At 42.4% G+C, this 17,858-nt stretch overlaps 1 protein-coding gene across 2 annotated transcripts in view; it reads left to right on the top strand.

The window, feature by feature from the left end:
- The window catches only part of SRBD1 (S1 RNA binding domain 1), a 759,215-nt gene that overhangs the window by 56,936 nt on the left and 684,421 nt on the right, over nucleotides 1–17,858 (top strand). The gene's annotated exons all lie outside the window — the stretch shown is intronic.

The following is a 17,858-nucleotide window of genomic DNA, read 5'->3' as shown; positions in this document are numbered from 1 at the left end:
CGGACGATTTAAGATAGTGAGCTATAATTGAGTTTTGTTTGGATTAAGATTAGTAGACTCTTCTTTATACACAAGTAATCTAAAGTGATTGCTTCCTCTATGATGATGTTTTTGAAACAAGTTAAATTTTATTATTTATCCTGTGCAGAAAGCAATCACATTTACAAGCAGATCTTTATTTGTGCAATGTAGCTCAAACATGGAAAATAGTAAAGTTAAAGGATTTAAGCGTGTTCTGTTAGTACTGCATTGTGTGTATATAGCCTGACCAGTATAGCATGGCCGTCAAGATGAGAAACATTTTTGTTTAAAGAGGCTAGGACTGTGTCAAGGTAATTTATAAAAAATAATAAATACATAGGTTGAGGGACACAAAATTGATCAGCAACCCTGATCACTTTGACAATGCTGCCAACCTATGGAAGGTCACAATTCAACAACATAGTCTATTTATACTCAAGTGTGTACTGAGGCTTTCCTCACAAGATTTCAAAGTATTCTTTTTTTTCAGCCCAGGGCTCAATAGGGGACAAGATAAGTTCCCCAAACAGTTCTCTCGAGGTGATTGGGCGTGACATAGGGCAATAAAGAAAGATGGGAACATTTTCATCTTAGTGAAAGGAGTTGAGGGTTTAGCAGACAGGCAAATTGCATTTTCCGCGATTGTTAATAGTGGTACTCAGAGCTCCACGTTTAATCAGTAATAGGCTGAAGATGTGAAGATGTGTAAGCATGTGTATTTCCCCAGGAATAAAGAAGTCTAGTTCAAAGGGGGAGAAGTTCATGCACTGTCTCTACTTAGGGGTTACCTTCATGTTCAGTCTCGTGCTTACACTGGGTCAAAGCGTAGGCACTGTAGCATAATCCAAACGTGGAAAAATATTGATCCTCGAAGCCGTGGCGTCATGCAAACCTAAGAAATCCACCATGTCACTCTTGTGAAGTTTGTGTCCACCCATCTGCAAAGGGCCATACATATGTCTGGATAATTGTATTTGTTTCCGGATGCCAGCTAAATAAATAGGAAAGCTTTGATCACCAGCAACGTTTTGCAAGCAGGGCTCCCTTAGAAGAGATCCCTGCTCACAATACCTTTGTCAAGCATGTGTGTGATTCAATGAATGACCATGCTAAATAAAGTGTGGTCTCTCTTACACGGCAGCAAATGAGTGGAATTGGCAAAACCGCTGATTTGTTTCTAAGCCTCGCAAAATCTAGCAGGAAAAGTACAGGTGTTCTGTTCTTCCTGAAAATTAATGAGACATAAAGATGCCTTTAAATCTTGTTTTAACGTGTCACATTTGCCATTCCTTTAAAGACAGAGGTCAAATGCCTTCCTACAAATTGATGTTTGTTTTATTGTGGAGATTGGTATTTGCTTTTCTTTCTCTGATTGCAAAGATAGAGGATTTGGTAAATTGAACTGTCTGACAATCGTGATGGGCATACAACATTTAAATAACTTGTACATGAACTGTACGAATATTTCATAATCTATTTCAGTAGTTAGGAAAACGCTTTTTTTAAATATTGAAATGAGATTGAAACATTTAAAAAGGATCAAAACAAATCAGAACACTAGTTGGTGATGTGCAGATAAATATTTTCTGATATGAGATTTCCACCTTTATTGTTTGTATGCTGTTTAGTTTTATCTGTAAAACTGCACAGCAGTGGGGACGTCTGTGGCCATGTCAATGGGAAATGTCTATCTGTAAATGACAGCGTGCTGTCGCATCATGCTTTACCAATATATGTATTAAAGGTGAGAGTTATTTAAATTTAAACTGATAGCCTTACCTACCCCTTCCCAGATGACAATGCTATTCGTAAATGAAGAGGCAAGTCAGGGGTCATGTGTACCTTAATATATAGTCTACATTTTTAATATGCATGGTGCAAACATTTTGTATTTTAAATCAATCAAAATTGTTTTTGTACAACAGACATGCTGAACTCACATATTTGATGCTGCTGTCGTATGTGATCATGAAAAGGGGACTCAGTGAAATACAATATTTGCCCAGGGTCGCACAATTTGAGACAAGTTTATGATTGAAGCACATTATAGTTGAGTTGAGTACATTCAGTCAGTCAATCAATCAAGGATTTGTAAAGCACAGCTACTCACCTGTGAGGGTCTCAATGCGCTGAGAGAGGTAGGGGGGGGTGCTGAGGATCAGTACATTATTATTCAAGATCGCTACGCCTGCAGGTCTGGTAAAATCTTTCTGTTTTTTCGAGGTCAGATTTCAAAATGAACTACTACCACAATGAGTATGTACGCCTTTCCAGAATTCAATAGTCACTGAAACTGTAGAACAGTGTAGAAAGGGTGTGCATGAACCTCAACCTCATTAGTCAGATTAAATTAGGCGCCCCCTCGGATCCATGTCCTCCAAAGATTTTGTATTAGATCAAGGAAGTGATTGTACCTCCACTAACATTGTTATTTAACTCCATTTTGGAATCTGTATCTTTCCTTCAGGCATGGAAAAAATCGTCCATTCTCCCATTGCTGAAAAAACCTTCCTTGGACAGAAAAGATGTTAAAAACTACTGTCCCATTTCCCGCTTTCCTTTGGTGGCCAAAGTGTTGGAAAAACACATGAATGCCACCCTGTCTGCTTATGTAGAAAATCATAAATTGTTAGCTATAGCACAATTTGGCTTTAGGCCCATAGAATTGGCCCTGGTGGCGTCGACTGATCAAGTGGGAAGTATCTTGGTAAGTGGAGGAAAGGCAGTTCTAATCTTAATGGATCTGTTGGTGGCTTTTGATTCTGTCGACCATGAGATCCTTATCGCTCGTTTGGAAGAAGTAGGGATGGAAGGATCTGCTCCACAGCTGTTTCGCTCCTTCCTTTCTCAGAGAGAAGAATTTGTAGCTGTGGGAGATTCCAAATCTACATTTTTCACAGTGTGGAGTGCCATAGGGTTCATCTTTGCTCCTAACTCTTTTTATGATCTATATGGCACCTTTGTCACAGCTTATTCGTTTGTTTGGTTTCTTCTCCATTTCTTATGCTGATGATACTCAACTTGTTTTATTTAATGCCAACAATATAAATGACACAGCACAGAGATTTTACAACTGTATGAAGGCTATTGTAAATTGGATGAGTCAAACCAGTTTGATGATTAACTTATCAAAAATCGAGGTACTTCTGTTTGGAAAAGATTCATCTGCATGGCATCGAGATTGATGGCCTAAATTTTTGGGTCCTCCTCCTACTCCAGAATCTACAGTGAAAAATCTAGTTATCCTGTTTGTTGCGAGTCTGTCCTTTAATGCACAAATAAATAAACTAGTATCTTCCAGTTTTTATCTGTTGCATAAGATTAGGAAAATCCTGAAGTGTATTCCATATGAACTACAGAAAACATTGGTCACTGCATTAATATTGTCCAGATTGGAATATAGCAATGCCTTATATTTAGGTATTCACCAGTATTCTTTAAATAAATTGGAATGTTTACAAAATGCAGCTGCCAGACTTCTGAAAAAGATACCCAAATTTCAGTCTGTCTTGGTCACATTAAATGAGCTTCACTGGCTGACAGTAAGGAAAAGGATCAAGTTCAAGGCCATTTGCCTTGTTCATTAAACTCTGTAAGGAGCTGCACCAAAATACTTCAAGGAAAATCTTGCCTAGTACATTCCCAGTAGATCGTTAAGATCCTCTAGTGCCAGATTTGTCAGGCTTTGTAAATTCAGGAAATCCAGCTGAGAAAGCAGAAGATTCATACTACTGGTAGCCCAACTGTGGAATAGCCTGCCCAGAAAACTAAAAGGCCAGGCAAATCTCATGGGTTTTAAAAAGCTGCTTAAAACCTGGCTTGTTTTCCAGCTCAGCTAAAGGGTGTTAGCACTGGCTGGTTCTGCTCCTTCATCCTTTCATGTCGGTGGTAGAGCTCTGTTTAGCACCAAGATGCCTTGAGGCATTTGTGCGCTCTACAAATAAGTATCACTATATGAAAAAACACAGACATTTAGGCAAATCCTTGAAACACTTGACTAGCTTCCATTTGCTAAATATTTACATTCATGTCTCTGTGCACTGTGTGCAGCATGTACATTGAAGAATGTAAGAACCAAGCTCCAGTCAATCCCTTGTGATCTGCCCAAAGAAGTTCAGAATAGAGAAACCCGCTGGGCCAACTCTGGATTTTGGTACTCACTGTCTGTTTAGTTAGTGATGAGAAACAACACTGTATTATTTAATTAACAATGTTCATACTGCTACCGGACCAAGGAGAGATTAGTACCCTTTACAAAGCATTTGTAGTATGGTGCAATTAGTTGTTAAGTTAAGGTAATGATTCAGACATGTAGTCACAAATATAAGATGAAAAGTAACACCCCTGTAGGTAAAACAAAAGATGTGTCTTTAGAGTTCACTTCTTTCTGTGATACTCCATGAATGGTTCATCTGAAGAGGTTGACTCTCATTCTCATAGCTGGTGTCATCACTTTAAGAAAATCCACTTTTCACTTCACGTTATATACTCAAATAGTGGTCCAGTTGGTAAGAAATAATAACAATAAGCTCCCACAAAAACAGTGGAGCTCTAACTGAGGGACTGTTTTTTTAAGACCCGAGAAATAGTGAATGATCAGGTTGTGATGTAGAATCCAGACTTTATTCTTGAAAGCAGGTCTGGTCTGGAAGGACATCTGATGGGTGGTGTGATATACATATGAGAAGAACGCAGCACCACATCAGTGTTGCCGATTTGGGGGATGAGAAAATCATTGTTAACTTTGTTTGGAATCCAAAGTGAGACCAGAATGAGAAGAATGGATGGAAAACCATACAGTCTGTCAGGTAATCACCATCCCCTGTGATGCTGGAATTTTACCTTTGTATGGGTAAAATCAGCTTTTTCAGAATAGGTATGACTCCCCCTTGCCACAGATACTACGAACAGGTGTGGCTCCCATTCGCACGACAAAGACCTGCTTAAGGCGTCATCTCATCACTGTGTATTACTGAAAGATGGTGAATAAATAGATGAATGTTGTGTCAAATCACCCAGAACCTCTGCTACTTTTCTTCTGTGCGGGGTATTTTGATATTTTTTCCCTACACTTGTCTTGTCACTAAGGTCTCCAGAGAGTTCCCATTAGTTCAGAAGTGCCGCACTAACCACACTTTTCAGACAGGCCATTCTTTGCAGCGAGCTGTGACGTGACTAATTCACTCTCCTCATGAAGATACTGTTCTTGCCATCAAGCCATGCTGGCTGCCTAATAGTCCCACTTCCCCAGTTACTCCCAAAATACAGAATGGGTATTTGTTGGAAATTACCCTCTCTGCAGGGTCACCCCCAAACATTTGCCTTCACCCCTCCTGGTTTCTAAACCTGTTTTTGTAGACATTTAGGGCTCTGTGCACTTATCCATAGCTAAGCAGTGCTAAACAGCTTGTGCAGTGTCCTTTAAACATGATAACATTGGTTTACACCCAATTGGCCTATTCAATTTACTTGTGGGTCCCTAATAGGGTGGTACTATATGTACCCAGGGCCTGTAAATTAAATAACACTACTGTGCCTGCAGCCCTTATTGTGTCATTCACTTAAGTAGTTCTTTGAAAAAATGTCTCAGACCTCCAATTGCTGCTTGTGTGTGCAATTCTAAAGTGCCATTTCGACCTTGCAAAATAAACCTTTTGCCAAGCCATAACCTTCCTTTTTAATGCATGTACGTCACGCTAGGGTAGGCCCCAAACTGCCTATATGGCAGGGTGTGGTGCATTTAAAAAGTTGGACATATAATTTTTTATTTTCACATATCCTGATAGTGAAAAAAGTTCTAATTTGTTTTTCACTATTGCAAGGCCTACCTCTCCCATAAGATAATATTAGGGTAACTTGTTACAGTATAATAATGTTTGATTGGGAACAGGTGGGAAATTCATTTTTGGTGTCTGTGGAATTGTTCTGTGGAATGCCTCAGAATGGTACAGTCAGATTTTAAGTCACAATTCTGAAAATGCTACGATTTAAAAAGTTAACATTTTCTTGCCCTAACCATATGGTGCCTGCAGCTTGTTCCTGGGTCATATTACTAGGTGTAGTTGGCAGTTGGGTTTGTGTATTCCTTCCAGACAGCTACACAATGGAGACTAGATGCACCAGGATGAGTCATCTCAGGCAGGATGGGAAGGTTTTTTTTGGGGGGGGAGAGGGAAGTAAATCTGTGCACAGCCCCACATGCACTTCAAAAAACTGTGCTCTGTTCTCACACAATAAACTTCACACCAGCCTATTATGCCTGCAGACACTCTAAGACCGCAGGAAGCCTGGAAATTCTGCCTGGAAATTCTAGATACCTCTGTATAGGGAAACTCCAGAAGCTTCTCCCACTTCAAAGTGAGCACCAGGTATACCAAGCATTGATAAATGCATTAGGTTTTGCCTATGTGATTAATAATATGTGATTATTGTAAGCTGTAGCTTTGTGAATAGTTGTGCAGTATACGTTACTGAAAGTTTGTTCAAGTGCTATGGCTTGTTTTTGAGAACGGCAATATATTGTGTTGTTACCGGTGTGAAAGAAACACACAATTTTTTTTTTGTTTTATAGAGAAAGGCAACATATGTATATTGTTTTGTATTACAGATTATTTTGCACTGCACATTTTTTTTTTAAATGTGAAATAACTTAAACACGATCATAAACTCGGAAATAATAATGAACATCAAGTGAATATTTGCAGATGCATTGGCATTGTGTTACTTACGTTGTAAAACTGGCTAATTTAAAGCCACATACACATGGCTTCCTACCAAAAGCAGACCTCCCATTATCAATGAAATAGTTTCTTTTTGGAAACATGTTGCTTTTGCCAATAACAGTTTCGAGTTTCGGTATTACTGTAATCAGTGAAAGAAAGGATGTTCTTTGGAGTGGCTCGAGTAGATTTAGGGAAAAGTAAACCTTTACGTTAGTTCTCTGGAGGAGATGTGAACCAGACCTCATTATTTTGCAGGGAAGCTGCAGACAACAACTTAAGAGACGGTCAGTTGTGAACACAGGGATAGAACTCTTCTCAACGCGAGGGCCGGTGCCATCACATCGCAAGGAACTCAAAGGGCGAGAGACTTGTCTAAAGCCCACACGGAACCGCAGCCCTGTTGATAAACTGCTGCCCATCCTCGAAATGTGTTGGCCAGCCTCTGCACAAAATATTTTTCCGAAAGTTTCTTTAATCTCTGAATTCTGAAAGCTGCCTTATGTGGAATAACTGAGGATAGGGAAGGACGGAACGAAAGTTTGGCCCATGCACGTTTCCCCGTCTCCTCTTCAGTATTCAGTTACAGTGAAATAGAGTCGGATTAACCAGCCTTTCCTCCCGTTCAGAAGGTTGCCTACACGCTTTGATAGCTGGTTACAAGGTACCAACAAAAATATGTTAAAGTAGACTGTTATTTATGGTAATGGTGCAGCAGCCACACGCACGATTGTGATTCAAGCCAGAAGGAAGGTATGCACGAGGTGCTGAAATTCCGGATGTTTTCGGTTATAGGCAGGGCGGGAAATGAGTAGGAATCTAATTCCCTTTATACCCTAGTGGTGTCCTAATTGATAACAGTTCGGGATGTACCGCAGCATGCTTTAAATGCGTACAACCATGCGAATATTAATTAAAAGAAATCATCTTCAAAAGAAGGCAGACAAACATTAGTTTAAAGGAGTCGGTGGAAGGAGAACAATTATTTATTTAAAAAAAGTCATCTGAGAAAGCCAAGAAACAGCTGTCAGAGAGCACTCTTTACATGCGTGCAGTCGTCGTAGAAAGGCAAAAAATGCTGTGAGAAAGCACACTTTAAATGCGTGCATTCGTCTGACAATGCAAAGAAAATGCTGTCGGAAAGCATGCTTTAAATGCGTCCAGCCAGGGGAAGATAATGAAAGGTAAACAATAAACGCTGTGTGTGCAGCAAGCAAACTAACGTAGTTCCACTCAGCAAAGAGGTATGCAGTGGATGAGAATGAGTTCTTGGGCCATGGGAGACTGATAAGAGAAAGACACATGAAACAACAGGAAATAGAACACCTACAACCAATGAAAAGGATGGAAGGTAAAGTGACTCGCACAGACCAATAAAAAAGGAAGGTGGGGGATGTAAGTCCCTTTTAAGATATATTAAATACAATAGATTTCACAAGCACAGCACAAGCCCTGTACAGGCGAAACCTAAAAAGGAGACCCTAAGACCCATTCTTCAGTTCACTCCTGGACCTGTGGATACTACAGAAGAAGGATGCCACGCTGCCCTGCTGCTCGAGGCCTGCCCTGCTTGCTGAGAAGGAAGACTGGACCTGCACCCTTCATCCTAGACCAAAGTGACTCCAAAGGTCGGCTGACTGACCTCCTGAGCTACAGGGACATACATTTCAGACGACTCCCTGCATCCTGACCTGTAGCAAGACCTGCAACTGGAACTGCCTGAGCCCTGTTTGACTCTGCTGGAGTGAGTTCCTGATCCCCAAGAGGTGCCCCTCAGGTCCTGTACCCTTGGTGTGGTATTATTTGAGCTCCTCCTTGAAGAAACTGAGAAATCCAGAATTTTGGGCTCTTTTTGACTGCGGACTGGCCTGTTTGCGCCAAGATATTTCTGCTTATGCTGACCACAAACGCAAAGCTCCAGTTAACCTGACTCCTTGTGCTACAGTGACCACTAGCAACTTGAGATCTGCATTACATGATACAGCATCAACATCAACGGTTATCACCAATGCATATCTACAGTAATGACTGTCTGTGACACTGACAGGATTTCCGTGCTGCAGTGACATCCGTCCACGACACCTGGTCTGCTCTTCGCACAGCAGTGGTAACCATCCACAATGCCTACCCTGCTCCTTGTGGAGTCCTCCACCACGAACAGAACTCTTTGCACTGAACTTGGGAAGGTAACTTTTTTAGCAGGATTAATCTGGTCCCTGTATTCGACCCGCGCTGCATCACAGTCTTCATGATCTTGTGACTTTCACCCGCTCTGGCACAACCAGCAAATGGCGTTTTGTGCTTTTAGGCACCATACTTACCTTAACCCTTTAAAATTGCAGGCCTCTGATTCTACTGATTCCATTTTTTGTCATATTGGTGTCATATAATTTATTAAACTTGACTATTTTTGTTAAATTGTTGTTGGATTTTTCTTGTTTAGTGTTTTTTCTTTTTGTGTGTGTGTGTGTGTGTGTGTGTGTGTGTGTGTGTGTGTGTGTGTGTGTGTTGCATAATTACTTTACACATTGCCTCCAAGTTAAGCCTGGCCGCTTTTGTGGCAAGCTACCAGAGGGTTATCCACAGGTTAATTTAGTGACTTTATGTGGTCCACTTTGACAAGGATCATGACTGTTGCTTGAGTAAGTTTACACCCCCCTCAACTTACAACCATTTTTCTCATAGGATTCCAACTGTAAAACTCTTGATGGATTGGCCTGTTATCACATTGCCTTAGAATGAACAAGACATCTCACTTCTGCAGCCATTCCCCTTTGATTAGATTGAAGTAATTGAATTGTCAAGTGTTGCTCTATACAACATTCCTAAATTATTAAATAACATTGAACTGCTGACCAAGCACTGCTCTCTAGCGTAATGGTTTAAACCAAAACAAATTGCCTGTTCTGGCCCTATATGAAGTAAGCTCAAATCCAAGCATGGTCATTGTTGGTATATTTCTAAGGGTAGCTCTTTTAGAATACCCAGAGTATGGTCTGCTAGAGTTTGCCAATCTCCTAAAACATGTTGTAGCATTCAGAGGCTTATAAACAGCCTTTACCTCTGCCTTCTGTCTAACCACTGAGTATGAGTCAAACTTGGTTGATGAAGACGAAGCAAACTGGCACTCAAGCCTGCGCAACGTAAGACAAAATGAGCCCCCATGGAAACATGTTGGCAAGGTTTACCGCATTGTGGCAATTTGCAGCATTAATCCCAGGGAACCTCCAATCCGTAACTGGTTCTAAGATCAAAAGCTCTTACTTTCTAGTGTAGGACGTAACCCATGATAACATTTGTTTTTCTAGGGCCATATAAAGTTTGTAGACTGGAAAACTGTGCAAAAGAGTTGTCAGGCGTCCAGTGCAAATACTGGTTTTAGTAACTTTTTGACAGTGGAGTAAAAGTAGTGCATTCACCTTGCTATAAATGTCAGAGAGCTGAACAAGTTGCTTGTTTAGTACTACTTCAGAATTAAGGGGAGTCCGCCTCCAAAGGGAAACTTTGCTTTCCCAGGAATACCTGGTCAATCTATGATAGATTCTGGAAATTTCGCTTACTCAGTCTGTCTCCTTCCTCTGCTGTTTAACAAATTTTTTAGGTCAGTAGAGATCTTTGTAAGGCCTAATAGTGTTGCATTATTATCCACCTGGGTGACAATCTGTTCATGCTTTAGAGAGGGTTAAGATTTCAGGGACTGGCATTTATGGCATTGTTACTCAGATACGCGAGTTTGTATTGTCAAGAAGCAATTATTGGTTCAGTTTCATACATTGTCATTTTTAGGCTTCTTTATGGAAGCCACTAAGTCAGTGATCATGGAGATACAAGCCTGGTAAACTATGCACGTCTGCATCATTTTGCTGTTGTAAATATTATACAACTGTGCTGCATCCTGCATCTAGTGCTATACTTCTCTCCATGTTTACTAGGTGCATGTTGCCCTGGGGCTATCTTCAGTTTGGAGCAGAGTTTTAAATAAATAGTGATCACTCAGGAGGCTATTCACTTTAAAACATTTTACTTGCTTTCACCTACATTTAGTTTGCGCAAACCAGAGTTTGTTTACTCAGCTCCTCAAATCTGGCATTTCCTTATGTGCCTAAACCAGAAGTCACTTTTAGCGGCTCACTACTGTCCTGGGCTGCGGCCAGTACCTGGGATGTCTGTCTTTTATTCCCCTAGCTGAAGCCTTCTTACTTAACTTTAGGAAGCTTCTGGATACTTGATTTTATGACCACTAAATGGCTAAGTTTACAGATTTTGTGGTTGTTGTAAGTCCTTTACAAAGTATGAAAGAATGATTTTAGCCATTCACTTTGGGCACCCTTCCTTTCCTGCCCAATATTTTCTTCTTTCCTTTCAGTTCGTTTTATTTGCAGTTGTGTTTCCTTAGCGACAGCGTACTTGTGTGCAAAACCGCATTACAAATAAAGAATAACACATACATCTGCACCACATGAACCTCAAATAAATACATACATAAAATATCTTTGACAGAGACCTTTTTAATTTTGTGAATGCCAGCAATAATGAAGGATGTACTCTCATTGTCCCTCACACAGTTTTCTGGGATGGATGCAGGAACTCCTTGTCCGAGGAATAGAGTAGAGGGTGCTTGCGGCGCGCTGCTGGGTCTACGGAGGAGGCGGCACGCGGATCCGTTGTGGAGAAATCACTATGAGCTCTAAAGAGCTTATTTTACAGTCGAGTTGCAAAGAGGGTCGCGACCTATTTTGCAGTGCATGGACTATGTGATTGTGGTCTGTTAAATCCGTTGCCTTGTTAAGAGGCCCTCAGTAGCAGTATTACCCCAGCAAAACCAACGGAAGCCTCATATGGATGACCTCTTCGTGGTTCATAATAATGGAAGGCACTCGGAGGATCTGGCTGAACTGATCTTTGGTGCTAATATGCGACTTACAGTGTTACCATTAGGACTGACCTACATGACACTCCCGACGCGGGTGGGAGACGAGATATTTTAAAAGCACAAATGGCCTTTTTTTCCTCCAGTTTAGAAAACGCTCCCATTAACTAAAGTGTTCAGAAAAATTGCATTTTCTCGATGTTGTCTCTTAGTCAGCCTCTCCTGCGTTCACACATGTTAGCTGTATGGGCAGATCTACATGCAAAATTGTCAAATATGGCTTTGGTCTGACCCTCCAGTCACATCTCCCTCTAGGAATCCTGTGATTGGAAGTACAACAACTCAGTCAGTCTTCATAGCCATATGAGTAATGCTGCCTTCCGTTCCTTCATTCAGATTGTGTTCGGGGTGGCCGAAGTTGGGTGAATCTATTTCCTGATTTTAGTGGCCATTATATGGGTAGTTGTTTGCAGTGGGCCTAAAGGTTTGCTGTGAGGAAGCTAGCCGCAGGTCACCTTTCTATGACGTCATCGGCATTGTTTATACCTGAAGCAACAGCAGATGTTTTAAAACAGGAACCCAGTGACATTCAACCATGTTAAGCAGCACTTTTTAAGCACAGTTTGGGGCTTTTGAACATGATAATAGAGGTATGTAGGCATTTTTTAAACATTTTAGCAAGTGCCTAAATTTTTTTGCATCTGTGTGTTTGAATGAGAGACCTGGCTACTAATTTCTTGTTGTTTATTTCTGCAGCATTTTTTTTTAAACATCGGAGATCCTACAGAGTAACATTTAATAATCCTTTCCATCTGTCTTCTCTTAACGAACAAATGAAAATGCCTTCTAACATAATTCAGATTACCTCCAAACTTAATTTAACACATGTATTTTTGTATGAAATACTTTCCGAGGCTATTTGAAGTTAAAAATATGTATATATAATGGTTTGCCCCCTCTCGTGTATATTGTACCCACCATGAGACAGATTAGCCTCTTACAGCGAATGATACACACTAGATTTCCCACATTCCTATATTCGCATTGATATCGATAGTTTGTAACACAATATCAAATCACAACAAGAACATAGGAGAAACTTTGCTCCGTCTACTAAAAAGTACAGTGCGTTGAGTGGATTAATGTGCACAGATATTTCACCTTTTTTTTTTAACCATGCAGGCAACCACTCAGCCTATTGATGTTATGGTATACTAACATCACCAGTAAACTAAATTGTGCCATTTTAATGTGACTTGAAAATCCTTTGGTTACTAGCCTGTAGAGGGAGCAGGTTTTATGCACTTTAGTGACTTTGTTTTATCCTTCTACAGACACCTATAACTGATGGTAAAGTCTGTCAGCATTATCTAGATGCCTACTTGATTTGCTCTACCTTGTGCTTTCAGAATCCCATTTTTGGTGTAATGTGAATCCAGTAACCTTTTGCTCGTGTTCTGTATATTTTCTGAGTGTCCCTGGAAGATGTCATCTCCTACTCAACTCCTGATTTTCTTTCTCTAGAAAAGCATCTCCACTCAGCTATGATTTCCTCCACTGCACCCACATAAATGAAGCGTTTATACATTTCACACCTATCCATTCTCCTTCAACCTTTTTTGTAGAATTTATGCCAACTCTTGAATATCTTTGGCTGCAGATCTTGCTGACCAGCACACCATTTCTGGTGGATTTCAGCACAACCCCACAGCTAGGACACCATGACAACGCAGATGAAGAAGAACAAAAAAAAACAACAAAGGAACAGGTGTTCTCATCTGTGCTCCCAGGATCTGGAACAAAATTCCTGTATCTATCACGTTCACCTTAACCCTGCTCCAGATTAGGAAAATTGAAGCCACGTCTCTTCAAAGAGCACTGTACCAAGCCGTGAAACAGTCTGCATCTACTCTCAGAACCCAGTTTCCCATTCAATTACTTTTTGGCAGCGTGTTTGCCTTTGGCCCTGTGTAATGCTCTGGTGCTTGGCTAGTTTTTCTCTATAAAAGTACTATATTCATGCATACATATAGTGTGGTTGGCTACCATCCTCATCTTGACATGAGTAGCAACTGGCAGTAGCTGAATATGGAACTGAGGTACATGCCTTATTTTAATCTGAATCCCAGTGGGGAGAGTGCCTGTTGACCTTCTCTAGTATCTTTGTGCGGTATGCCCTGGCAAGTCTTACTTATTCCTCCTAATTATTTGTGAAGTATGCCTGTGCATATTTCACATATATATCTGCTTGCTTCATATGAGGTGGTGTATCCAAGTTGGCATATTCCCTGTGTTTATGTAGCCCCGAAAGATGTAAGGTGCCATCAAGAGCTAGTATTTGGATATAGCTACTATCTCACCACTCCCTATATGTTCTGCTGTGCTGCTCCTTAGATTACCGCCCCCCTTCAAACTAGAATTCATTATGAGGCCAAGTGCAGAGTGTGGCTTTGAATTTTCATCCCAAGGAAGAAACTTTTGTTTGAAATCACTGGATGAAACCCAGTTCCATCAAGTCAAGGAGTGACCTGAGTACACAGCAACACTTGAACAAAGACTAGCCTGGAAGCCTGGCCTGGCTCATGCATCTCATAGAACGATGTGTGCCCTTGCCCCTCTGGAGTATTTTGTTGTGAGGAACTCGCTGCCTAAAATTCACAACAGGGACGATGGAAGTGTTTCCTCTATAGGTTGCCTTCAAGGTTAGGCCAACCAAAAAAAAGCACTTTAGCACAATTCTTTCCCCTGAAAAAGAATGATCCAGACTTTGACCTGGATTAGCCTTTTAGGAATGCCAAACGCCACCATATCTGGATATAGGCTGCCCCTCTAGCATATGTATTTGTTCACCTTTCTACTTTGGGAGCTCTGCACACCACTGTAGGAAGCATCCTCTTTTTGGCATGGTTACCCACTTTTTGCCGACTATGAGTGTGCTTAGGCTGTTTTCACTGGGATTCTGCTAATCAGAACCCCAGTGATTGTGCGCTCTCCCTCCAAATTTGGTTGCCTAGGATTTTTCTGCACTCCACAATTGGCATACTGGTGTCCCCTTACAAGTCCCTAGTATATAGTACTTAGGGACCCAGGTCACTGGGACGCCCGGGGTCCCCCATAGGCTGCTGCATGTATTATGCCACTCATGGGAGCCCATGCAAAATGTGCCTGCAGGCCTGCCATTGCAGCCTGTATGAAAAGGTGTATGCACCCTTTCACCACAGATTACTACACCAGATCACTGTAAGTCACCCCTATGGTAGACCCTCCCAGCCCAGAGGGCAGAGTGCGGTCCCTGTGTGTGAGGGTACCCCTGCGTGAGCAGAGGCGTCCCTACGAACTACAGTTCCATTGCACTGGACTTCATAAGTGAGGGGAAGCCATTTTACCCATGTACTGGACACCGGTCACTACCTGTTTCCAACTACATAATGGTAACCTTGAACCTGGGCATGTTTGGTTAAAACATCTCAGAATTATGCCCCAATACTGTTGCCAGCATTGGTTGCATGATTCCATGCACTCTGGGGGCTTCTTAGAGGACCCCTCAGTATTGCTCCTACCAGTCTTCCAGAGTTTCCCAGGCAGCCTGTGCTGCTGCCACCCCTGAGTCAGGTTTCTGCTCTCCTGCTGCTTGACCAGCTCAAACAGGGGAAGGCAGAACAAAGGACTTCCTGTTGGTGAGGGAGGTAACACCCTCTCCCTTGGAAATAGGTGTTACAAGGCTTGGGAGGGGTAACCTTCCCAAGCCACCGGTTTGCCTTGAAGGGCACATTTGGTGCCCTCCTTGCATAAACCGATTTGCACCAGCCCAGGGAACCCCAGTCCCTGCTCTTGCACAAAACTGGAGAAAGGAAAGTGGAGTGACCGTTCCCCTGTCCATCACCACCCCAGGGGTGGTGACCAGATCTCCTTCAGGTGGCCACTTGATTGTGCCATCTTGAAACCAATATATGCAGAGGCCCCGGGAAGCATCTGAGTGGCCAGGTCAGGCAGGTGATGTCAGAGACCCCTCCTGATAGGTGGTCACTGTGCAAGGTGACCTGACCCCCTGTTAGGGCTATTTAGGGACTCCCTTGTGGGTTGGTCCCCATATTCAACATGCAAGACTCCACCAGGACTCCTCTTCATCTTTTACTTCTGCTCCTGGCCACTGGAACCACAACTGGACACTTCAGGAACTGACAAGACTGCAACTCCAGAGACACATTGTTTCACCGACTCCTTCCAGCAACTACAACATTTCCCCAGCTGTGCATTCTCTGGGGTCGGCAAGACTTCAGCTGCACTAGGAAACCAGAAGGAATCTCCCTTGGAGTTAAGGATTCTTTCCCCTGCATCTGCAGGCACTTACTGCAACGATGACCGGTTGCGTGGATCTGCGCTCCTCTGGACCTGCGTGGATCCTGCATCACAGGTGGTGGTCTGGAGTGGTCCCCTTGGTCCTCTCTGCCCGCTGTCCAGCATGGGAGACAGTGAGTCCTTGCCTCTTCTTGCAGGACAGCACCCCTGTGCACCGTGACTCTTGCAGCAACCAAGGCTTGTTGACTCCTGCTCCAAGGGATCTTCAGGTTTCGAGTAGCCCCAGCCTCCAGAACTTAACCCTGCCAGGGACGTCCCCTCTCTGCTGCTCTAGTGATGTGCAAATCCTCTCCAGGTGTGCTGATTGGGCCTTGCTGCAACTTATTATGCCTGCTGTCAATGGGTTGCCTATGGGGGCTGCGACTGCTTCTGCTGGCTCTCCCGACTGCTGAGGGTCAGCCCGGACTCCCTTCCAAGGGCCGAGTCCACTGGACTTTGCTACTCCTCTTTAGCCATGCAACTCTTCTTTTGCTTCTTCTTGCATTTGCCAAGGCTTGGTGGTGGTTCTCCTAAACCACTGACCATCTGCGACCCGACTGACGTGAGACACCATCTGCGCTGCTCCAAGGACTTCTCTTCAGGTCCTGGACTCCACAGCTGGTCTTCTTCTTCCCCTGTTGACCCGGATCTCCATCCACAGAAGGGTGGGTAGTGGCTCCTCCCCCGACTGGACATTCAATTGTGGACTGGACTCTGTCCCCTTCTTTTGCAAGTCCTCTTCTTCTAGAATCCACTTTTAGTTTCCTCTGGTCTGGTCCTGTTCTTGCACAATCAATTTTCTAAGTCCTCTTATTAGTCCTTGGGAAAACCAGGTACTTACCTCTACTCTCCTGGTTGCTGGGGGTCACTTGAGTACTCACGTTTTTGGTTCCCTAGTTCTGCCAGCTCCCCTCTAACTACTCCATATCCTTGGCTGGGGTACCTCACTTTGCATTCCACTTATTTAGTATATGGTTGGTCCTCCCCTAGGGCCCTAACAATTCTTCACTAATTCTTACCAATGCTTGTTTCTTGTGCCAATTCCTAATTATTACTGTGTGTGTGTATGTGTGTGTATATATATATATATATATATATATATATATATATATATATATGTGTGTGTGTGTGTGTATATATATATATATATATATATATGTATATATATATATATAATAATAATAATACACACATATATAATATAGTGTGTACTTATCTCCAGTTTTGGGACTGCCTATATGTAATCTAGTGTGGTGTTACAAAAATAAAGGTACTTTATTATAGTAACACTGTATTGTTCCTTTCATGTATGATAAGTTACGTTGTGACTATTGTGGTATTGCATAAGCTTTGCGTGTATCCTAGATAAGTCTTGGCTGCTCATCCACAGCTACCTCTAGAGAGCCCTGGCTTCCTAGACACTGCCTACATTCATTAATAGGGGTTGCCTGGACCTGGTGTAAGGTGCCAACACCAAAGGTGTCCACCACACACCAGGCCAGCTTCCTACAACCACTACAGAGAAAGGCAAGGACCAGAAGCAGAATCATGACTGTCACCTTTTTCAAGAATAAGGCTCAGCCCTGTGGTGCTGAGAAGAAACTTTACTGTTGCTGAAGAACCCTTTAAATAAACTGCCAGATGTAGCAAGAACTTCTCTGTTCAGTAAGAGACTGAGCTCAGCATGAAAGGCTTGCAGTGTAACGTGGTCGGAGAAGCAACCTGCTGAGTCCTGGAGCTGTGAACCACTGCTCATCTGAACTGCTCCCTCAAGTGTTTGCACCCCAAATATGACATGCTTCATCTTCACCTGCGCCTGGTGATTCCGAGAGCGATGTCTGCCTGCACCAGGGCCTGCACTTAGCTATCAGTTGGAGATTATATGTATGAATATAAATGGTGTTCACGCA

The sequence above is a fragment of the Pleurodeles waltl genome, chromosome 5 (assembly GCF_031143425.1).
Source record: "Pleurodeles waltl isolate 20211129_DDA chromosome 5, aPleWal1.hap1.20221129, whole genome shotgun sequence".
In the NCBI taxonomy this organism is placed as follows: Eukaryota; Metazoa; Chordata; class Amphibia; order Caudata; family Salamandridae; genus Pleurodeles; species Pleurodeles waltl.
This window is presented reverse-complemented; position numbering and strand designations above follow the sequence as displayed.